Raw genomic sequence first — 24142 nt, 5'->3', positions numbered from 1 at the left:
TCCAGGCCAGCGCCGCGGCTCACTAGGCTAATCCTCTGCCTTGTGGCGCTGGCACACCGGGTTCTAGTCCCGGTCGGGGCGCCGGATTCTGTCCCGGTTGCCCATCTTCCAGGCCAGCTCTCTGCTGTGGCCAGGGAGTGCAGTGGAGGATGGCCCAGGTGCTTGGGCCCTGCACCCCATGGGAGACCAGGAAAAGCACCTGGCTCCTGGCTCCTGCGACCGGATCAGCACAGTACGCCAGCCGCAGCGCACCAGCCACGGTGGCCATTGGAGGGTGAACCAACGGTAAAGGAAGACCTTTCTCCCTGTCTCTCTCTCTCTAACTGTCCACTCTGCCTGTCAATAAAAAAAACAAAACAAAACAAAACAAAAAAAAAACAAAAACAAAAGAGGAAATCCAAATGGCCAACAGCCACATGAAAAAAATGTTCAAGGTCACTAGCAATCAGGGAAATGCAAATCATAACCACAATGAGGTTTCACCTCACCCCGGTTAGAATGGCTCACATACAGAAATCTACCAACAACAGATGCTGGCGAGGATGTGGGGAAAAAGGGACACTAACCCACTGTTGGTGGGAATGCAAACTGGTTAAGCCACTATGGAAGTCAGTCTGGAGATTCCTCAGAAACCTGAAGATAACCCTACCGTTCGACCCAGCCATCCCATTCCTTGGGATTTACCCAAAGGAATTTAAATTGGCAAACAAAAAAGATGTCTGCACATTAATGTTTATTGCAGCACAATTCATATTAGCCAAGACCTGGAACCAACCTAAATGCCCATCAACAGTAGACTGGATAAAGAAATTATGGGATATATACTCTTTAGAATACTATACCGCAGTAAGAAACAATGAAATCCAGTCATTTGCAACAAAATGGAGGAATCTGGAACACATCATGCTGAGTGAAATAAGCCAGTCCCAAAGGAACACATACCATATATTCTCCCTGATCGGTGACAACTGACTGAACACCAAAAAGGAAATCTGTTGAAGTGAAATGGACACTATGAGAAACAGTCACTTGATCCGCATAGCCCTGACTGTTAATGAACAACTTAATACATTATCCCTCTTAGTAGTTTTTTTGGTCTGTTCTACTTAATATGACTGGTTTAATTCTGTAATTAATACACAGTTATTCTTAAGTGTTGAAATTTAACTGAAATGTGATCCCTGTTAAACATAAGAGTGGGAATAAGAGAGGGAAGAGATGTACAATTTGGGACATGCTCAAGCTGACTTGCCCCAAATGGTAGAGTTAGAAACATACCAGGGGATTCCAATTCAATCCCATCAAGGTGGCATGTACCAATGCCATCTCACTAGTCCAAGTGATCAATTTCAGTTCACAATTGATCATAATGAAAGGACTAAGAGTCAAAGGGAGCACATAAACAAGTCTAGTATCTGCTAACACCAACCGATAGAATAAATAAAGGGGAGAGTGATCCAACATGGGAAGCGAGATACACAGCAGACTCATAGAATGGCGGATGTCCTAAACAGCACTCTGGCCTCAGAATCAGCCCTAAAGGCATTCGGATCTGGCTGAAAAGCCCATGAGAGTATTTCAGGCATGGAAAGCCAAGACACTATGGCAAAAAAAAAAGACCTAAATGAAAGATCTCTGTGAGTGAGATCCCAGTGGAAAGAACAGGTCTTCAAAGAAGGAGGTACCTTTCTCTGAAGGGAGGAGAGAACCTCCACTTTGACTATGACCTTGTCTAAACAAGATAAGAGTCGGAGACCTCAAGGGGCTTTCATAGCCTTGGAAACTCATGACTGGAGCATGGGGAGATTACTGAGGCCATAAACAAGAGTGTCAATTTGTAAAGTCAACAACAGGAGTCACTGTGCACTTACTCCTCATGTACGATCTCTGTCCTTAGCGTGCTGTACACTGAGACTTAATGGTATAACGAGTACTCAAACAGTATATTTCACTTTGTGTTTCTATGGGGGTGCAAACTGTTGGAAGCTTTACTTAATGTATACTAAACATATCTTCTGTAAAAAAAAAAACAGAAGAAATTATCAATCCCCATCTTGACTCTCACTGGGATTAAACATGACAATAGGTCTGATCTGATTTCATCATCATTTAAAAAATCATCTATTATTTTTCACTTTATGTTTCTGTGTGGGAGCAAGCTGTTGAAATCTTTAGTTAATGTATGCTAAACTGGTCTTCTGTAGATAAAGAGAATCGAAAATGAATCTTGATGTGAATGGAAGGGGAGAGGGAGTGGGAGAGGAGAGGGTTGCGGGTGGGAGGGACGTTATGGGGGGGAAGCCATTGTAATCCATAAGCTGTACTTTGGAATTTTGTATTCATTAAATAAAAGTTAAAAAAAAGAAAATTATTATATTTCAGGTAAAAAGAACCAGAAAGAATAGTGTTCTCCAAGTAATAAGAGGAAAATCTCTGGTTTCCCTTTCTCATACTATTTCACATTACAGGTATTCTTGTCGGTGGATCTGGACCACGGCATGAGCGTAAACACCACTGAGAAGAACATACAAGAGCGGCACTTGCAAAATTCAGGAGAACTGTGCACATTAGAGAGCTGCAGGGGACAAATAGTCTGCAGATGAATCAGCACAAGATGTGAGATCCCTCTGACTGCACATACACAGGCCACGCCCCAGAGGAGGAAAGCTGTGGAGCTGAGCCCCCACAGAACCAAGCAATTGACTTCCAGGTGACCTCTGAGGGTACAAGGTCTCAGTGGACACAGCTCCATGAAAATGAGTTGAAAACTGCACAAAGGTGCACCACTGTAGGACATGAGCCAAAACACCAAGATCAGTTAGATGTGCGCTATGTGGTTTGCTTCACAGAGCAACAGAGAAGGAAAATGAGCATCCTCCTGAGAGTTTTTAGTCTCCCACACTGTGCAGAATGCCACGGAGCAGTACACAACAAAACATAGAGATGACTAGGACAGTCTGATCAGCTCTCAAAGAAAAAGACCACCGATTGGTTCTGAACCTGTCCTCTTAGAGGAATGACTAGGGACAGCATCTCCTCTAACCATTTCCAAAGAAGGAAAGGCAAATGCTCTTGAAATTAATGGCAAGAAAGTGTTCCGAGCAGATGAAGAATTACATGAAAAACACAAGCTGGAAAGGTCAGGCCTGAACGTACAACATTCATATCAAAATGCAATGGATGGAATCAGGACCAGAGTGTAGAAAATGAGGAAGGATCAGATTATATGCCAATCAACAGAAAGGTACAAGTTGAAGAGCAAAGAGAAGGGAAGAAGCTGGAGGCTAAGTGAATGGAGCCTCAGAGATGTGTGAACCAGAGCAAAAGTCCTAATGTTTGGGAGCCTGAAATGGGGGGGGGGAGAAATGGGGGAGCAGTGAACAACAAAATCTATAAAGAATCCAATGGCCAGGAAGATCATCCTTTTAGGAATACAATCCAAGTAGCTCAGAAGCATTACAGGGACATGTGAACAATCCACAAAAAAAGGGGGGGGGAAATCTTGAAATCAGAGCCAATGGCATGCTCCCAACAAGGGAATACCCACATGAGAGGGTTTGACTTCTCATCAGAAAACACAAAGTCCACAGGATACTAGAACCCTGTCCTCCAAGTGCAGAAAGAAAAGACCTCCCCAGGAATCTCCAGGGAACCAAGACACCCTGAAGGATCTCAGCCCCCTATGCAGAAAAAGGAGGGGTAATGGAGAAGAAGGAATACTAAGAGCAATCATCAGAAGACCACTTGCCATCAAAATAGCACCAAGTGGATGGAATTCTTCAGGCTAAAGTGAAATCCTGCCCACAGGTAGGCTGGCACATCAGGAGTAATGAAGAGCAGGAGAAACGTTAAGGATTTAAATCACTGCTGGCTGTGTTTTCAACATTAAATTCTCTAAACAGCATTCATAGAACCCACAACAGAAAGCACAGACTCAGAGGGTGAGGCTCCATTTGTACAAAGGTCACACCAAGGGGAACAGTCACAACAGAGCAGAGGGTCAAAGAATCGTGCGGCCCTAAGGTTTCATTACTCTGCTGAACAGGAAGAAAAGGGACCCTAATCAGATGAGGAAAGCAACAGGACCCACAGTGCTATGCCCAGAACAACTGAAACACAAAGACACGCTCTAGGAAAGCTGGATGTGGGCCAGCATCATGGTGCAGTGTGTGATCCCACACACTGAGGCACTTGCAGCTCCCTGCTAATGTGCCTGAGAAAGCAGCAGAGGACGGCCCAAGTCCCTGTGACTCTGTACATGTGAGAGACATGGAGGAAGAGACATGGAGGAAGCTCCTGGCTTTCTCCTGACCTGCCCTGACTGTGGTGGCAACATGGGAGAGAACTAACAGATGGAGGATCATTCTCTCTCTAATTCTGTCATTCAAATAAATAAAAAAAATTTTTTTTACATAAGAGGATGAAGTTGGGTCACCTCAGGATCTAGATCTGGGAATGGAGCAGCAACAAACTGCTAACAGGTCTTTGTGGAAATCCAACTTGGCATTTCCCCAGAGAACTTGCATGAATGGAATCTCAGTTATATGGTCAGCATGTCTCTCCCAGCCTACCTGGCCCAAAACTATGCTGCCAGCACCTCAGGCTCTGAGGGGCACATGCATTTCTGCTCTGAGGGCTCTCTCCTCAGTGTTTCCAGGACAAGGGAAGGAGGACCCACACTGGGTGACACCAATGCGGCCATAGCCTACAGGACCTGCTTGTCAAGAGACTGCTCCTAGCACTCACCCACCTGAGGGTCAGGGATTGGGCAATGGGTCCTGCCCAGTGCCCTGAGGGCTCTAGGCCCTGGAAAAGCACTGAGGGGGCCACTGCACTACCAATACCTCACGATGCTCAATACAGACACCCTCTGCCCTCAGTAGGAGCCTGGAGGGACACAAGAGTCCAGAGGGGATCGGCAGCCTTTGCTGGGGCACTTGCATCTGTGTCATCTGCACAGAGAGCAACTCCTGAGTTGGAAAACTCCTTGGCAAACTCCATCCCTAGCCTGTGCCCTTGACACACCCATTTCCAGGCCCTGCTCTCTCTATAATGCGCACCCCTAGCAGCAGATTTTGTGCCAAGTGCCCATTCTATGATGACTAATCTGTAGATGTGGCCTTTTGGCCTTAGCCCTTTGGAGTGATAGCAGCCAAAAGTGCTTTGGGAAGTCTAATATTAGACTCTCCAGCTTATTGTCAAAAACTTTGGGCAGCAAATTTTGCCACCTCTCCAGCCCCAGCAATTGGGCCTGAACACTGACCTAAGGGGCCCCTAGGTCCAGGTGGGGGTCACAATCCTGCATCTGGCCCTGGACCAGTTGGTCCACGGGCAATATACCATAGGTCTTACAGACCAAAAGTCAGACAACCCAGTCTGATGATGAGAAAACTCAGGGCCATCGTGGCACTGCTGACCACTGTCTGTGGGCTTCAGACTCGACAATATGTGTCCTCCAACAGAGTGAACATCAGCAAGGCCAGGATGCCACCACCCCCTGAGCCAGGTAACCTGATCATCATGGAAATCTGAAAGCTTTGTAGGGGAGCACGTGTGAGTGCAGTGCTGTGGTGCAGTGGGCTCAGCCACTGCCTGCAACACCAGCATCCCAAAGGAGTGCTGGGTTGAGTCCCAGCTGCAGCACTTCCAACCCAGCTGACTGCTAATATACCTGGGAAGGCAGTAGAACATGGCTCAAGTACATGGCCATTTTGGGAAGCACTGGTGAAGTGCCAGGCCCTTGTCTGGCCAGCTACCATGTCATCTGTGGTGGCCATTTCAGGGTCAAATCAGCAGATGGAAGCTTCTTTTCAATTTCTTACTCCCCAAATCAACCTTTACACATAATTCATTTGTAACAGAAAGCAAAAGCACTTTGGGAGGTGACACTGAGGTCACCCAGGTGCACAGCAGTACACATCGTTCCTGCTTTTTCCCTTCTTGGACCTGTACTGAGTACACCTGATCCTACCAGATGAACCAGCAATGGGAGGTGGAGGAAGCAAGCCTGCAAAATATATTATCCATTCATCCAGGATATGGACACTTTACCCCCTGATACTCTTCCACAGGAGGAAGCCATGGACATCTCTCCCCCTATACTCCCCAAGGAAAACATCACCCCCATATGTTCCCTGAAAAGAGAGAGCTATAAACAACTCATCCCTCTCTGCTCCCCTACAGGAAGAAGTCATGTACACCACTCCTCCATATACTCCACCTCGGGAGGAGGAGCCCATGGACACCACGCCCCCATAAGAACCATCTTCTTGGCTGGAACCGATGGACACCATGCCTCCGTATGAACCATTTTGGCCAGAACCTATGGACACCACACCCCGCTATGTACCATCTTGGCCAGAGCCCATGGACACCACATCCCCTTATGTATCATCCTGGCTGGAGCCCTGGACACCACAACGCCTTATGAACCATGTAGGCCAGAACCAATGGACACCCCACCCCCATATGAACCATCTTGGCCAGAGCCCATGGTCACCAAACTCACATAAGAACCATCTTGGGCAGATCCACACCTCCCCAAGTTCCACCACGGGAAGAGCCCAGGGATACCACAGTCCCAACATTCCACCATGGGAGGAGCCTATTGACCCACATCCTCCTTTGTTTCCCCCATGGGAGGAGTCCCTGGACACCACAACCTCCTAAGCTCCACCAAAGGAGGAGCCAATGGACACCACAATGCCATAGGCTCCTCCTCCAGAGTAGCACCTGGACACCACACCATCCTATGCTCCACCAAGGGAGGAACCAATGGTTACCACTATCCCATGGGCTCCTCCTCCAGAGGAGCCCATGGACACAACACCAACCTACACTCGCCCTCCAGAGGAGGCAATGGACCCTTCACCCCCTGTTTCCAGCATAGTCCATGGAAATGTCAACTGCATCTCCTGCCCTCTGTTTGCCTCCCACTGGTCCCAGGGGCAGTTTTATGCCTGGCCTTCCCACCTTTCCTTGCATCTTCATACCCAGTTTCCCAGCACCTATGGATATAGACCCTCCCGCGTGACCCTTCCTCCCTCCCCTCCAGGACATGGCACAACTCTGCCCCCAGGCAGCTCCTTTCATGGCCTCCAGCTGGCTCCTCGCCACACAAGAGTCTTATTTAATATTAAACACCATACTCGTTCTGTTTTTTGTGTCTGTGCTCTGTAGATCCAGTGTGAGAAATGCTGGCTTGTGTGAGTGCTGACAGGAGGTCAGATCCTAGGGGAAAATGTTCCTGTGGTGCAAGAAACAGGGGCTGGAGGGTTGGGGGCTAGGGAGTAGAAGGAGCCAAAGGCCATAATGACTCCTCCTGAGCAGAAAAGCTGTGGCTGATGGGCCAGCACCTGTGTCAGCATAGTGGGTGAAGCTGCGGCCTGCAGTGCTGGCATCCCATATGGGTACTGGTTCAAATCCTGGGAGCTCTACTTCTGATCCACCTCTCTGCTATGGCCTGGGAAAACAGTAGAAGATGGCCCAAGTCCTTGGGCCCCTCTACACATGTGGGACACCTGGAAGAAGCCTCTGGCTTCTGGCATTGAATCAGTAGAGCTCCAGCCTTAGGAGTCAATTGGAGAGTGAACCAGTGGATGGAATTTCCCTGCCTTTCCTTCTCTCTCTCTGTAACTCAGACTTTTCAATATATGAATAAATCTCTAAATGAAGGAAAAACAAAAACGAAAGCTGTGGCTGAACTTAAGGGATGGGGCCCAGGATCAATGAGCCCAGGAAGGGAGGAGACAGGAAGGGTCATTCTTGCTGTGGTAGCAACCACTTCTCACCTCCTCTCTGGGCTGAAATTGGCCGGATCACTCCTCACACACACCAGCAGTCCACACTCTACACATTCACACCTGGTCCCTTAGGGAAATCTACACTCACAGCTCAGCCAGAAAGCACACATCTGGCATCGAAGCTCGCAGGCCATGAAGAACAGAGGAAGAAAACTCATCGCTCCACAATAACCAAGGATAACCATATCTCTAGGATGTCACTGATGCCCGGGTGATCTGATTGTCAACATGCAGAGATGTCCTCCTTGCCGCTCTTCCATTCAGATCTGGAAAGGGAAAGCAAAGAGACGATTTGCAGGGGAAACAAGCTAAGTTAGAGTCCCATTTTACAAAAAGGGATTAATTGATTTATATCTTTTAACCCACATGTACAAAGCATATCAACAGTCACTCCCAGCCATGCCACAAGACAAAAGCTGAACACCTGAAGTCACCAACTCGTCTTATATCCTACAGAAAAGTGAGGTCACTGACAAAACATGCCTCCAGAAATTGCCTTGACTGTCAGATGCAGAGAATCCCAGCTTAACTGAGCACAGGCCTCTGCTGGGGCTCAAATGTAGGTAGGGAACACAGACTGTAATAGGTCAACTGCTGGGGGCACAATGTGCACATGCTAGAGAGGAGAAAACTCCGGGGGGGGCAATCTTTGCTAAAATAAGGGCTAACAAAGTTTTTAAAAACTTATTTTCATTTTAATTATTAGGAGAGCTGCAATAAGAGATGGAAACAGCCATACTCAGATCTTCTTTCCTATGGCCCACTTCCCACATGCCTGGAATGCTGTCATCTTCCTTCTTGCTCTCTCTCACAGAAATCAAACCCCAAACCATGCTGCATAACCTGGAAATCTCTAGGAAATACCTAGTCCCACATACATGCCAGGGCAGGTGCATCCATCAATCTGTGGCCTGGACTTCTCAAGACATCAATCTCATCATAATCAAGTCAGGTCTAAGGAGATAGGCATTGCAGTACAATAGATTTGCCATCTGCTTGGGATGCCCCCATTCCATATTGGATTTCCTGAGATAGAGTCCCACCATTGCTTCTGATCCAGCTTCCTGCACACGTGCACCCTGGGAGGCCCAGGTGATGACCTCAGTGCTTGGGTTCCTGTCATTCATGTGGGAGCACAGGATGGAGTTTCTGGCTTCAGTCAGGCCCAGTCCCACCTTTGTATTTGTATTAGCAGATAGAAGGTCTTGAGATCTCTCTCTCTCTCTCTCTCTCTCTCTCTCTCTCTCTCTCTCTGTGTGTGTGTGTGTGAGAGAGAGAGAGAGAGAGAGAGTGTGCATGTGAGTGGGTGTGTGTACATTTCAAAGTAGGAAATGGATTCTATAAGAAAAACATGAAGAGTCTGAGACTAAATTCTGGATGTAGTGTTGGTACAGAAAACAGACGTGGGTACAGCTAAGGAATTTGAATAAACTGTGGCCTTTAGTGAATAATAAAGCATCAGTATAGGTCACTGATGGCAATGAACACACCACACTAAGGAAAGATGTCTATACGAGCTACTTCCAGCAGTTCCTTTATGAAGGGACTTCAAAAGGTCATGGAAAATGCATATTATGAGTAAACTGACACATGGACTTAAATTCTTTCTGCAACAAGGTAAATTCAGCTTTTCCCTCATTTCCTCCCCAAGGAGTCTGAAGTTTTCTCACCTGGTTTTACATTTTGATCTTTTGCTTGACACTGGGATGCCCATTCACCAAACCACCTTCAGGGCAAATATCTATCAAGACCGAGGCTGGACCTCTCAGGGCACTCCCTGAATTCCTTGTCACTGCACATGCATCCCACTCACAGGAATTACTACTGTGCTCAGAGGATTCAACCTTCTCTCTCATACTCCCTATTTTCTAGTCCCTGGAATAAAGACCTAAGGACTGAATGCTTTAAGCCTCGGACAACCGCACTGAATGATCCTGGGTACAGACATGGTGACATGTCAAAAACAAAGCACCACCCAGAAAAGCAAGGGCCTGGCTTCACCAGCAAGACACAGGGAGGTCTTAGCTCAGCCCTAAGCACTCGATTCTGTCCATCATCTAGAACAGGTTCGCACCTCTGCACATTTGTCCAAACTCACCTCTACCAGGGCCAACCACTGCTCTCCAGAGCACACAGGAAACAACCTGACAGCAGACAAGGGCCACACCTCAAGGCAGCTGTCATTCCTCAGCAGCTCCTTTATGTCAAGGCTTTGCCGGCAACACCACATTCAGTTCCTCCTCCCTCCAACCTCACTGACAGGAGGGTGCAGTTACAAGTTCAGCTGAAAGCTAAGAGTATGGATTGCAGACCCCCACCATGAGAGAGGTACTTGATGGGTCTGGGCCTCAGTGTCCAACATGTCAACTGGGGCTACTAACAGTCTCTGCAGTACAAACAGCTGCTGCCTGAGCTCTGCTGCTCCCATTGCTATTCCCATCCCATCCCCATTTGAAACAGGAAGGAAGGAGAGCTCCTAAGATCCCAGCTCATGGCTTCAGATCAGCCCAGCTCTCACAAGTTTAACCATTTGAGAAGGGAATCAATGGATGGAGCATCTCCAGTAGATGGAGTATCTCGAAAACAACCCCCCACCCCTTAATATTACTGTGCCTCTCAGATAAATAAATAAAATCTTTAGAAAGAGATCAAGATGCATCTTTTCTGTAGGTTCACCATGCAAATATCCACATCAGCCTGGTTGAAGCCAAGCCACAGCCAGCAGACAGGAAGGCACTCTGGGTCTCTTACCTGAATCACAGGCAACCAACAGCACCCAGTATCACCTGCTGCCTCCCAGGGTGCACATTAGAAGAAAATTAATCAGAAGTAGGACAGGAACTCAACCCCAGGCACTCTGACAAGGGATGTGCATGTCCCAAGCAGCATCGGGTGCTGTGCTGAAAACCTGCCTCTTCCAATATCTGTGAAGGTGACCGATTTTTCTTCAGTAAAGAAGTGTAAGCTGGCGCCACGGCTCACTAGGCTAATCTTCCACCTTGCTGTGCCGGCACACCGGGTTCTAGTCCCGGGCGGGGCACCGGATTCTGTCCCGGTTGCCCCTCTTCCAGGCCATCTCTCTGCTGTGGCCAGGGAGTGCAGTGGAGGATGGCCCAAGTGCTTGGGCCCTGCACCCCATGGGAGACCAGGATAAGCACCTGGCTCCTGCCATCGGATCAGTGCGGTGTGTCTGCCGCAGCGCGCCGGCCGCAGCAGCCATTGGAGTGTGAACCAACAGCAAAAGGAACACCATTCTCTCTGTCTCACTCTCACTGTCCACTCTGCCTGTCATAAAAAAAGATTTATTAAAAAAAGAAGTGGAAGAACTGAGCTGGCACTGTGGCATAGTGAGGAAAGCTGCCACATGTGGTGCTGGCATCCCCTACGGGCACTGGTTCAACATCTGGCTGCTCTATTTCCAATGCAGCTCCCTGCTATTGCACCTGGGAAGGCAGCAGATGACAGTTCTGGTACTCGGGCCCCTGTACCCACATGGGAGACATGGAAGAAGCTCCTGGCTTCAGAAAGGCACAATTCCAGCCATTGTGGCCATTTCAGGAGTGAACCAGTGGATGGGAGACTGGATTCTCTCTCTCATTCTCTAACTCTGCCTTTCAAATAAATACATAAATAGATCTACCTATCTTTTAAAAAATACAAACTGGAAGACTCCATGGATGTGGCCAAATTGCCAAGATCCTTAGTTATTGAGGAAAGAACTAAGTGTTTGTTTTATCACAAAAATGTCTGGAACTTTAACTACCTTCTATTGACAAAGTATATATTTCAGGTGTATGTTTAAATCCCACTGTCCTTGAATTCTAAATTTCCTCATATCACCAGCAGTGGAATTGCTAGGGGACATAACTACTCTATTATTCAGAGGACAATACTACGCACATTTATCCACCTGTTTTTGTGCTACTTAGAACTATTCTTGCTGTGTGCATGGTTGTCAATACAAATGTCTCTCCTTCCTCTAACTACCTTCTTAGTATGCCATTTCCTACATGGATCTTCTTTTTCTAGCACTGTATTACTGAGCTGATGTATTTCATACAGCAACACACACACACACACACACACACACACACACATGTGCATGTAAAGCCGGTGAAATCCTGATGAGGCTGAGGGATTTTTAGGGTCAATTTCTACAGAATCACCTGTGTGTTTCTGAAAACAAAGGAGCAGCCAAAGAGAGCAGAACACTCACCAACTCATCTAGCCTATAGAGCTGTCCAAAGCTGATGGAACCTCTGAAGAGAGCAATGAAGACAGAGATCAAAGACATCTCCACTGGTCGTGGAAGGCACTGGAGAAAGGCAGAATGGGAGAAGCCATGACTCAACCCCATGGGCCAGTGACCCCTGTCCTGCCCCTCCCAGCCCCTTCTCTCCCCCTCCTCCACCTCCTTTGCTCTCCTCAAGATCTTGCACAGGACGTGGCTGCTTAGGTTCTTCACTGTGCCCTCAGCCTCACTGCTGCTCTCATCCACTTCAGCCTCTGCACTTCCAAGTTAGGCTGGGACCATGACGTCTCAACATGGCACCCATGTCCTCTGTCATTGTCTGAGGGAGTCCACAGCCCTTTAGCAGCTCCACACACACCTAAATATCTTCATCACCTGAGCGCTCTGGCCCTTCACTCTGAGAGAGAATTTACAGCATATTCTGACAGTCACAAGCTCCCAAGGGTAGTCAGTTATGTGCTATATCCTTACAATTGCCACAAAAAGGAGAAGTAGATGACTGTATAGTAAACAGCAGCTAAAAGCCCTCCAATTCTCCCCTCCAATAAATCAGTGAGAAACCTGCCAAAAACAGTCACCATTAACATTTTGTAAGTTTTTAATCTTTTGATTCAGTGGGAGAAATGCATAGGAGAGTGAGGGCCCTATCTAAAAAAGACAGAGAAATCTGGATTCATACCGAACACCACTAGCCACCATGTGGAGGAGTATGCAGGCCAGGAAGCATGGAGCAGGTGGCCTGAAGACCACACACCCAAAGGTGCAGGGGCAGCAAGCCCATCCAGCACAAAAGGGAAAAGGGCCAAAAGGCCATTAACATTTCAAGAATCCTGGAAACTAACCCAACATCTGCAGGAACCCAGGCAGTACTGAGCACAGAAAAACAAAGCACAGCTGACTCTCAGGAAGAACAGGGGGTTGGTGGCAGTCTCCCTGTCCTGAGTACAACCTGCTGCTCTGCAGTTCCACAGGAACACAGAAAACGGAAGCCCACGTTCATGGTGAAAACCAGCAGTGGGCAGCCACTGCCGGGAGCACAATCAGTCTGTGGCTTCCCCAAAGCCTTATTCATAGAGAATGAGCACTCTCTGAGGAGTCTGCTGCCTTCGGGAAGAACCCACTTTCTAGGCTGAACTTGACCTGACCTTGAGCTTGTCCAAGGTGATAAGAACAATGGTCCCCAGGGGGGCGGAGCCAAGATGGCGGAATAGTAAGGGCATGCACCGATAGTCCGGGAAAATTTAGTTTAATAAAAGGGGAGTTACGGTAGCCTCAGAAAAAGAACCAGGAAAATATTGCAGAGTAAACTCTTCTGGATTGAGTGGCTGTGAATCGGAGGACCTACTGGGAGAACAAGGTCGCCCACCGCGTGGAAGCCGAACCGCGGGTGCCGTGGAAGCCGCAGGGTCTGCGCGCCAGTGCGGGAAGGAGAGTGCATGAAAAAACACAGACAACAGCGGGGAGAGTTCCGATGTCCAGGGCTTGGAGTCCACACATCAAGCTGGAAGGGGAGGTGAGCTCAATAACCCGAGACATTCGTGGGGAAACGGGGGTCAGAATCTAGAGGGGGGCCGGAAAGTGCAGCAAACTCACTACCTGAAAGAAGGAAAAAAAAAAAGAGCTTGGGGGTTTCTCTCTCAAGGCTTGAAGAATTCCCAAGAGACAAAGAGCAGGCCCTGTCTCTGGATTTACATATCAACAGCGGAGAGCTAAGGAACTGAATCACTACAATTTAGTAGCCTAGGCAACCCAGTGGGAGTCCAGAGGAGCCTAAACAGACTGTGGGGAGAAGCAGTGCCGTGCAGTGTTACTTACCCCCTGAATAAAATACATAAATAAATAAATAAATAAATAAATAGAGAGAGATTTACCATGCATAACCTGAGGGTGTCACTTTTGGACACCCTTAACCAGGAAGAACCAAGCAGAGCTCTCAGGCCGCACCCATCTCAAGCCTCCAAGGCTCCTCCAACAGCAGGCAGTCCACTTAACACGGACATAGTATAAAATAAAATAAAAATTTAAAAAAAAACGCACAGTGACGAAACAAGAATTAACTATGCCAAGCAACAAACACAGAAATCGAGGGAACAAGATCAATGATGACACTATGATGCCTCCAAATAAACAAAACACCCCAAACCAAGATTATGAAGATGATGAGATAGAAGAAATGCAAGATACGGATTTCAAAAAATTTATAAGAACAATTAGAAGTTTTCAAAAGCAAATCCTTGAACTACAGAAATCCTTATTGGACAGGATTGAAAATCTCTCTCGTGAAAATGAAATTTTAAGGAAGAATCAAAATGAAATGCAGAAACTAGTAGAACAGGAAAGTGTGATACTGAAGAGAAATCAAAATGAAATGAAGAGCTCAATAGATCAAATGACAAACACATTAGAAAGCCTTAAAAACAGAATGGGTGAAGCAGAAGAGAGAATATCGGACTTAGAAGACAGAGAACGGGAAAGGATACAGTCAACCCAAAGAAAAGAAGAGGAAATCAGAAATCTAAAAAATATTGTTGGGAATCTACAGGATACTATTAAAAAAACCAACATTCGAGTTCTAGGAGTTCCTGAAGGCATGGAGAGAGAGAAAGGATTAGAAGGCCTTTTTAGTGAGATACTAGCAGAGAACTTTCCAGGTTTGGAGAAGGACAGAGACATCCTAGTACAGGAAGCTCATAGAAGCCCCAATAAACATGACCAAAAGAGATCCTCGCCATGACACGTGGTAATTAAACTTACTACAGTGAAACATAAAGCAAAGATCCTAAAATGTGCAAGAGAGAAACATCAGATTACTCTCAGAGGATCTCCAATCAGATCCACAGCAGACTTCTCAGCAGAAACCCTATAGGCTAGGAGGGAATGGCGAGACATAGCACAGGTGCTAAGAGAGAAAAATTGCCAGCCCAGAATATTATATCCTGCCAAGCTCTCACTTGTGAATGAAGGTGAAATAAAGACCTTTCATAGCAAACAGAAATTGAAAGACTTTGTGGCCACTTGTCTGGCCCTGCAAAAGATACTTAAAGATGTGCTACAATCAGAAACACAGAAACACAGCCATCAATATGAAAGAAGGGAAAGGAAGAACACCCACCAGTAAAAGAGCATGGGAAGCTCAAAGCATATACTAGAAAATATCTCCGGGAAAATGGCAGGGCAAAGTCACTACCTATCAATAGTCACATTGAACATTAATGGTCTGAATTCTTCAGTTAAAAGACACCGTTTGGCTGACTGGCTCACAGAACACAACCCAACTATTTGTTGCCTACAAGAAACACATCTCTCTAACAAAGAGGCATGCAGACTGAAAGTGAAAGGTTGGAAAAAGATATTCCATGCCAACAGAAACCAAAAAAAGCAGGTGTAGCCATATTAATATCAGACAAAATAAACTTTAATACAAAAACTGTTAAGAGAGACAAAGAGGGGCACTATATAATGATTAAGGGTTCAATTCAACAGGAAGATGTAACTATTATAAATGAATATGCACCTAATTACAGGGCACCGGTCTATTTAAAAGATATGTTAAGGGACGTAAAGGGAGATTTAGATTCCAATACAATAGTACTGGGGGACTTCAATACTCCACTCTCAGAAATAGACAGATCATCCGGACAGAAGATCAACAAGGAAACAGCAGATTTAATCGACACTATTGCCCAAATGGATCTAACAGATATCTACAGAACATTCAACCCTACATTAAAGACTTCACATTCTTCTCAACAGCGCATGGAACCTTCTCTAGGATTGATCACATACTAGGCCATAAAGCAAGTCTCAGCAAATTTAAAAGAATTAGAAACATACCATGCAGCTTCTCAGACCACAGTGGAATGAAGCTGGAAATGAGCAACTCAGGAAACCTCAGAAAGTATGCAAACACATGGAGACTGAACAACATGCTCCTGAATGAACACTGGGTCATTCAAGAAATCAAAAGAGAAATCAGAAACTTTCTGGAAGTAAATGAAGACAACAACACAACATATCAAACCTTATGGGATACAGCAAAAGCAGTATTGAGAGGCAAATTTATAGCAATAGGTGCCTATATCAAGAAATTGGAAAGGTACCAAATAAATGAGCTTTCAGCACATCTCAAGGACCTAGAAAAACTGCAGCAAACCAAACCCAAATCTAGTAGGAGAAGAGAAATAATTAAAACCAGAGAAGAAATTAACAGGATTGAATCCAAAAAAAAAAAAACACTACAAAAAATCAGCCAAGCGAGAAGCTGATTTTTTGAAAAAATAAACAAAATTGACACCCCATTGGCCCAACTAACTAAAAAAAGAAAAGACCCAAATCATTAAAATCAGAGATGAAAAAGGAAACGTAACAACAGACACCACAGAAATAAAAAGAATCATCAGAAATTACTACAAGGATTTGTATGCCAGCAAACAGGAAAACCTATCAGAAATGGATAGATTCGTGGACACATGCAATCTACCTAAATTGAACCATGAAGACATAGAAAACCTAAATAGACCCATAACTGAGACAGAAATTGAAACAGTAATAAGGGACCTCCCAACAAAGAAAAGCCCAGGACCCGATGGATTCACTGCTGAATTCTACCAGACATTTAAAGAAGAACTAATCCCATTTCTTCTCAAACTATTCAGAACAATCGAGAAAGAGGGAATCCTCCCAAATTCTTTCTATGAAGCCAGCATCACCTTAATCCCTAAGCCAGAGAAAGATGCAGCACTGAAAGAAAATTACAGACCAATATCCCTGATGAACATAGACGCAAAAATCCTCAATAAAATTCTGGCCAATAGAGTACAACAATACATCAGGAAAATCATCCACCCAGACCAAGTGGGATTTATCCCTGGTATGCAGGGATGGTTCAACATTCGCACATCAATCAATGTGATTCACCACATTAACAGACTGCAAAAGAAAAAACCATATGATTATCTCAATTGATGCAGAGAAAGCATTTGATAAAATTCAACACCCTTTCATGATGAAAACTCTAAGCAAATTGGGTATAGAAGGAACATTCCTCAATATAATCAAAGCAATTTATAAAAAACCCACAGCCAGCATCCTATTGAATGGGGAAAAGTTGGAAGCATTTCCACTGAAATCTGGCACCAGGCAGGGATGCCCACTCTCATCACTGCTATTGAACATAGTTCTGGAAGTTTTAGCCAGAGCCATCAGACAAGAAAAAGAAATCAAAGGAATACAAATTGAGAAGGAAGAAGTCAAACTATCCCTCTTTGCAGACGATATGATTCTGTACTTAGAGGATCCAAAGAACTCCACTAAGAGACTATTGGAACTCATAGAGGAGTTTGGCAAAGTGGCAGGATACAAAATCAATGCACAAAAATCAACAGCCTTTGTATACACAAGCAATGCCATGACTGAGAAAGAACTGCTAAGATCAATCCCATTCACAATAGCTACAAAAACAATCCAATACCTTGGAATAAACTTAACCAAGGACGTTAAAGATCTCTACGATGAGAATTACAAAATCTTAAAGAAAGAAATAGAAGAGGGTACCAAAAAATGGAAAAATCTTCCATGCTCATGGATTGGTAAAATCAACATCATCAAAATGTCCATTCTCCCAAAAGCAATTTATAGATTCAATGCAATCCCAATCAGGATACCAAAGACATTCTTCACAGATCTAGAAAAAATGATGCTGAAATTCATATGGAGGCACAAGAGACCTCAAATAGCTAAAGCAATCTTGTACAACAAAAACAAAGCCGGAGGCATCAAAAATCCAGATTTCAGGACATACTACAGGGCAGTTGTAATCAAAACAGCATGGTATTGTTACAGAAACAGATGGATAGACCAATGGAACACAATTGAAACACCAGAAATCAACCCAAACATCTACAGCCAACTTATATTTGACCAAGGTTCTAAAACCAATTCCTGGAGCAAAGACAGTCTATTCAATAAATGGTGCTGGGAAAACTGGATTTCCACATGCAGAAGCATGAAGCAAGACCCCTACCTTACACCTTACACAAAAATCCACTCAACGTGGATTAAAGACCTAAATCTACATCCTGACACGATTAAGTTATTAGAGAACATTGGAGAAACCCTTCAAGATATTGGCACAGGCAAAGAATTTCTGGAAAAGACCCAGGAGGCACAGGCAGTCAAAGCCAAAATCAACTATTGGGATTGCATCAAGTTGAGCAGTTTCTGTACTGCAAAAGAAACAGTCAGGAGAGTGAAGAGACAACTGACAGAATGGGAAAAAATATTTGCAAACTATGCAATAGATAAAGGGTTAATAACCAGAATCTACAAAGAGATCAAGAAACCCCACAACAACAAAACCAACAACCCACTTAAGAGATGGGCCAAGGACATCAATAGACATTTTTCGAAAGAGGAAATCCAAATGGCCAACAGACACATGAAAAAATGCTCAAGGTCATTAGCAATCAGGGAAATGCAAGTCAAAACCACAATGAGGTTTCACCTCACCCCGGTTAGAATGGCTCACATTCAGAAATCTACCAACAACAGATGCTGGCGAGGATGTGGGGAAAAAGGGACACTAACCCACTGTTGGTGGGAATGCAAACTGGTCAAGCCACTATGGAAGTCAGTCTGGAGATTCCTCAGAAACCTGAAGATAACCCTACCGTTCGACCCAGCCATCCCACTCCTTGGAATTTACCCAAAGGAATTTAAATTGGCAAACAAAAAAGCGGTCTGCACCCTAATGTTTATTGCAGCACAATTCACAATAGCCAAGACCTGGAACCAACCTAAATGCCCATCAACGGTAGACTGGATAAAGAAATTATGGGATATGTACTCTTTAGAATACTATACCGCAGTAAGAAACAATGAAATCCAGTCATTTGCAACAAAATGGAGGAATCTGGAACACATCATGCTGAGTGAAATAAGCCAGTCCCAAAGGGACAAATACCATATGTTCTCCCTGATCGGTGACAACTGACTGAACACCAAAAAGGAAACCTGTTGAAGTGAAATGGACACTATGAGAAATGGTCACTTGATCAGCATAGCCCTGACTGTTAATGAACAACTTAATACATTATCCCTCTTAGTATTTTTTTTGTCTGTTCTACTTAATATGACTGGTTTAATTCTGTAATTATCACACAGTTATTCTTAAGTGTTGAAAATTAACTGAAATGTGATCCCTGTTAAACATAAGAGTGGGAATAAGAGAGGGAAGAGAGGTATAATTTGGGACATGCTCAAGCTGACTTGCCCCAAATGGTAGAGTTAGAAACATACCAGGGGATTCCAATTCAATCCCATCAAGGTGGCATGTACCAATGCCATCTCACTATTCCAAGTGATCAATTTCAGTTCACAATTGATCATAATGAAAGGACTAAGAGTCAAAGGGATCACATAAACAAGTCTAGTGCCTGCTAACAATAACCAATAGAATAAATAAAGGGGAGAGTGATCCAACATGAGAAGTGAGATACTCAGCAGACTCATAGAATGGCAGATGTCCTAAATAGCACTCTGGCCTCAGAATCAACCCTAAAGGCATTCCGATCTGGCTGAAAAGCCCATGAGAGTATTTCAGGCATGGAAAGCCAAGACACTGACAAAAAGATCTCTGTGAGTGAGATCCCAGTGGAAACAACAGGTCTTCAAAGAAGGAGGTACCTTCCTCTGAAGGGAGGAGAGAACCTCCACTTTGACTATGACCTTGTCTAAACAAGATAAGAGTCGGGGAACTCAGAGGGCTTCCATAGCCTTGGAAACTCATGACTGGAGCATAGGGAGATTACTGATGCCATAGACAGGAGTGTCAATTTGTAAAGTCAACTACAGGAGTCACGGTGCACTTACTCCTCATGTAGGATCTCTGTCCTTAATGTGCTGTACATTGGGATTTAATGCTATAACGAGTACTCAAACAATATATTTCACTTTGTGTTTCTATGGGGTGCAGACTGTTGAAATCTTTACTTAATGCATACTAAACTGATCTTCTGTAAAAAAAAAATATCAATTCCCAACTTGACTCTCACTGGGATTAAACATGACAATAGGTCTGATCTGATTTCATCATCATTTAAAAAAATCATCTATTATTTTTCACTTTATGTTTCTGTGTGGGAGCAAACTGTTGAAATCCTTACTTAATGTGTGCTAGGCTGATCTTCTCTATGTTAAGATAATTGAAAATGGATCTTGATGTGAATGGAAGGGGAGAGGGAGTGGGAGGGGGGAGGGTTGTGGGTGGGAGGGACGGTATGAGGGGGAAGCCATTGTAATCCATAAGTCGTACTTTGGAAATTCATATTCATTAAATAAAAGTTAAAAAAAAAACAATGGTCCCCAGCAAAACTCTCAAAACTATCACAGCCACTGCTTAACTTTGTGGATACTCTAAGTAGTTGACAACTCCCTTAGATAAAGGACAAACTAACCCAACAATATTGCAGCAGAGCTAAGTCATGATTGTCTGTAGGGGACTCAGGAAGCTCTGGCACACTCCTGGGAATCTAGAAATGCACAGGTGCACCCTTCTCTAATGAGAGAGGCTCGAGGTGCTGGACTTCTCACATACACAAACCTCTTGCTCCTCCTGGGGTACTAGAATCTACCCATGTACTGGGAAGAAGGCACCAATGAACACCCTAGGCAATCAGACTCTGGGACCTTGTCTGGCAAATGTCACTCTTGTTGTCACAACTTGTTCTGAGTCCAGGGGGGCCTCCACAGGAAGCACTGACCCTGGGAGTGCTCAGGATCAGGATCTCCCAACACAAGCAGAATCACCAAGAAAAACTGCAGCCAGCTGACACTACCTCTGAGGAAGTACAGACATGGAACTCACTAGGCCCAGAGCACTCGGCATTCACACTATACTCAAATTAGTGAAGGAATCTATGTGTTAAGCACTACAAACATCAACAGAAGTATTTCACAGGATAGGAAATAACAGTAAGGGAATATATCTTATGAGAGGAGTGACTCAAGTTTCTGGAATTCAAAAGAACAACTGAGAACTCCCTGCAGGGGCCTGTACCAGCTTCCTCGAGTCACCATAGCTCCTTACTGCCATCTGCCTGGCTTTAAAGCAGGAAGGTTGCTCACAGTTCTGGAGGGCAGGGCCTGATGTCAGAGGCCTGCTGCTCCCTGCTCTATCTGAAGGCTCCAGCATACGGTCCTCCACGGCCTGTTTCTAGTTTCTGGCGCTTGCCTCCACCCTTGGGTTGTTGCTTTGCAGTTGAAACTTCCCAGCCTCTGCCTGTGCCATCAGAGTCTTCTTCCTTCCACATCCACATTCGCCTGGAATGGAAGGACAACAGCAATGGATCAGGGCCCACTCTGACACAGGATGAGCTCATCATCCCTGACTCTACCTGTGAACACCTTATTTCCACAGAAAGCCTCCCACACAGACATTGAGCCCTAAGGCTTAAACGTTGGAGGACAAACTCCTCATACAATAGGCCTTTGAACAGGCAAAAGAAACACCAAACCTGTGGATCAGACCCTGCAGATGGCCCAGTCCAGTGAATAATAATAAGCAAACAATAGTTTCACAGACCTGTGGGACACCATCAAGCATAACACATATGCATAAAGAGTCCAGAGAGACAGGGATATGAGAGAGACAGGGGCAGCAAGAATATATGAATTGTGTCCCCAAATTGCCTAAACATTTTGAACAAGAATAATCAAAACATGCATGGGTGTTTGGCCTAGTCATAAAGCAAACAGGACATCAATATCCAACAAAGAAATGGTTCAATTTGATTCCCTAGCTCTGTCTCCTGTTTCCAGCTTCCTGCTCCTATGAATATTGGGAGGCAGCAGTGAGGGTCCAAGTCGTTGGGCTCATTCCACACATGGGGAAAACTTGGATTGGGAACCCAGTTCCCAGCTGTGATCTTACAGTTGTAGAAAGTACTTCAGAGGAGTCAATCAGCAGCTGGAATATCTCTCATGCCTCTATCGCTGACACATCATAGGATGCAAAAATATACATGGAGTTCAATGAACTGCACTAGTAGAAATTCACATCCTAGTAAGTTGGAAGGCAAAGACAAAGACATGCAAGGGCCTCCAGAATGAATTGTCATGCACAAAGTATCTCTGAGAAGATGAACACTGGTATGGCTGTAATCCTTTTTTAAGAAGTACTGCTAATAATGTTGTGGGATTTAAACTTCACACTTTATTCTAAAAATCCCATACAAGTTTTTTTTTATTTGTTTTATTTATTTGACAGGTAGAGTTACAGAATTTAAGAGAGAGACAGAGAGAAAGGTCTTCCTTTCATTGGTGATCTCTCCAAATGGCCAATGCAGCAGGAACTGTGCCTATCCAAAGCCAGGAGTCAGGTTATTCTTCCTGGTCTCCCACACAGGTGCAGAGGCCCAAGCACTTGAGCCATCCTCCACTGCCTTCCTGGGCCACAGCAGAGAGCTGGACTGGAAGAGCAGCAGCCAGGAATAGAACCGGTGCCCATATTGTATGCCGGCACCACAGGTTGGAAGATTAACCAAGTGAGCCACGGTGCCGGCCCCTCCCTTAAAAGTTTGACACTTCCTCAGAAAAGTTCAGAGTGTCAGTATACATAGTAGCCAAATGTGTAAGTTACCCATTTACCCAGTATGTGATAAATGAAAAGTATTAATATGTTGCATTCACACCGTAGATATTACTCAGCCATAAAAGGATCAGGTGTGGATATATGCTATAATATGGATGAACCTTGGATATATTTTGCTTATTGAAAGAAAACAGACATAAAAGTGACACTCTATCTCCATGAAATGGCCAGAAGTGAAAATAAATCCACAGAGACAGGAGGTAGATAAGGGTTACCAAGGCAAGGCAGGGGGAGAGAATGAGGTTCTCTGGCAAGGAGTATGGTGTTTCCCTTTGAGATGATGAGAAAAGTACTGAAATGACAAGACAGGAAACCCTGAATATACCAAAACCCAGTGAACAGTATGCTTTGTTTATTTTTAAAGATTTATATACTTGAAAGGCAGAGTGACAGAGAGAGGGGGAGAATGATAGGGAGATCTATCCACTGGTTCAGTCCCCTCAGATGACTGTAAGAGCCAGGACTGGGCCAGCCTGAAACCACAAGGCAGGAGCTTCCTCCAGATCTTTCATGTGGCTGGCAGGAGACCAAGCACATGGGCCATCTCCCACTGTTTCCCCAGAAGCATTGGCATGGAGCTGGATCAGAAGTGGAGCAGCAGGACTAGAATCAGCACCCATATGGGATGCCTACATTGCAGGTGGTGGCTGAACCTCTTATGCCACTATGCCAGCCTCTATACTATACACTCTAAATGTGTCAATTTATCACGTGAGAATTCTATTTTGGTAAAAAGAACATGAATTAAGATGTCTGTACAGTATGCCTCTGAAGATGGTAGGCTGAATACAGACCACAGTCATCACTCCTGAGTCACCTTAACAATTCAGTTCTCACAGTGACTTCAGTGGTAAAAGGTCATAGGAGGTGATACTGGAAGCTTAATCCTGGTCTCCTGTCAGAGCCCACTCTGGTGCTGCTCGGTGACTATGGGGCCAGTGATGAGTTTTCCGCCTCAAAGATCAATCCCCATGTGGATCTTTTAACTCAGTGACCTCCAAAGACATGTGCCCCAATTGGCATATTCAATAACCTTGGAAAATATTCAGAAACAGTTGTATCTATACAGAACATGTAGAGGTCTTTCTTGTCATTATTCCTTAAACTACATATTCCTTTTCAGTGCCTTTACATTGTATTAGGCAGTACAATTTGTAATGATTTATTGGCACAGGGATGGCTTAAGTCACATGCAAGATGTGCATAGTTATTTCCAATCCCATGGGCACTTTATAGAAGGGACTTGAATACCTGTGTGTTTTGGTTACTGCTGGTGCTATGGGTGTGGTCCTGGAACAAATGAACAAAAGGCTGTTGAGGGGCAAATGAGTTGTCTTTTTGTTGCTGTTCTTCGTATTCCTGTAGGAAGATAAAGGAAATGCATTCACTCAAGAATGGTGTTGCCATCTTCTTGGCAAAATAAGAAATGATTTCTTCCCA

General features: G+C 44.9%; 1 protein-coding gene and 1 long non-coding RNA gene across 5 annotated transcripts in view; one reads left to right on the top strand and one right to left on the bottom strand.

The window, feature by feature from the left end:
- Positions 1 to 24142, top strand: part of IGLL1 (immunoglobulin lambda like polypeptide 1) — a 257330-nt gene that overhangs the window by 47252 nt on the left and 185936 nt on the right. The gene's annotated exons all lie outside the window — the stretch shown is intronic.
- Positions 20418 to 24142, bottom strand: part of LOC149119906 (uncharacterized) — a 75453-nt gene continuing 71728 nt past the window's right edge. For 2 of the 4 annotated variants that reach the window (XR_016227375.1, XR_016227374.1), the window contains exon 3: positions 20418 to 21372. This is a non-coding gene — a long non-coding RNA (uncharacterized LOC149119906). Of the gene's footprint in view, positions 21373 to 23953; positions 24062 to 24142 lie in introns of all 4 variants that reach the window. The other 2 variants (XR_016227377.1, XR_016227376.1) reach the window with 2 other exon arrangements.

Source organism: Oryctolagus cuniculus, chromosome 21 (assembly GCF_051225735.1).
Source record: "Oryctolagus cuniculus isolate XC-2025 breed Fujian yellow rabbit chromosome 21, ASM5122573v1, whole genome shotgun sequence".
NCBI classification, from domain to species: domain Eukaryota; kingdom Metazoa; phylum Chordata; class Mammalia; order Lagomorpha; family Leporidae; genus Oryctolagus; species Oryctolagus cuniculus.
The sequence above is the reverse complement of the archived record's forward strand: the minus strand, read 5'-3'. Positions and strand labels throughout refer to the sequence as shown.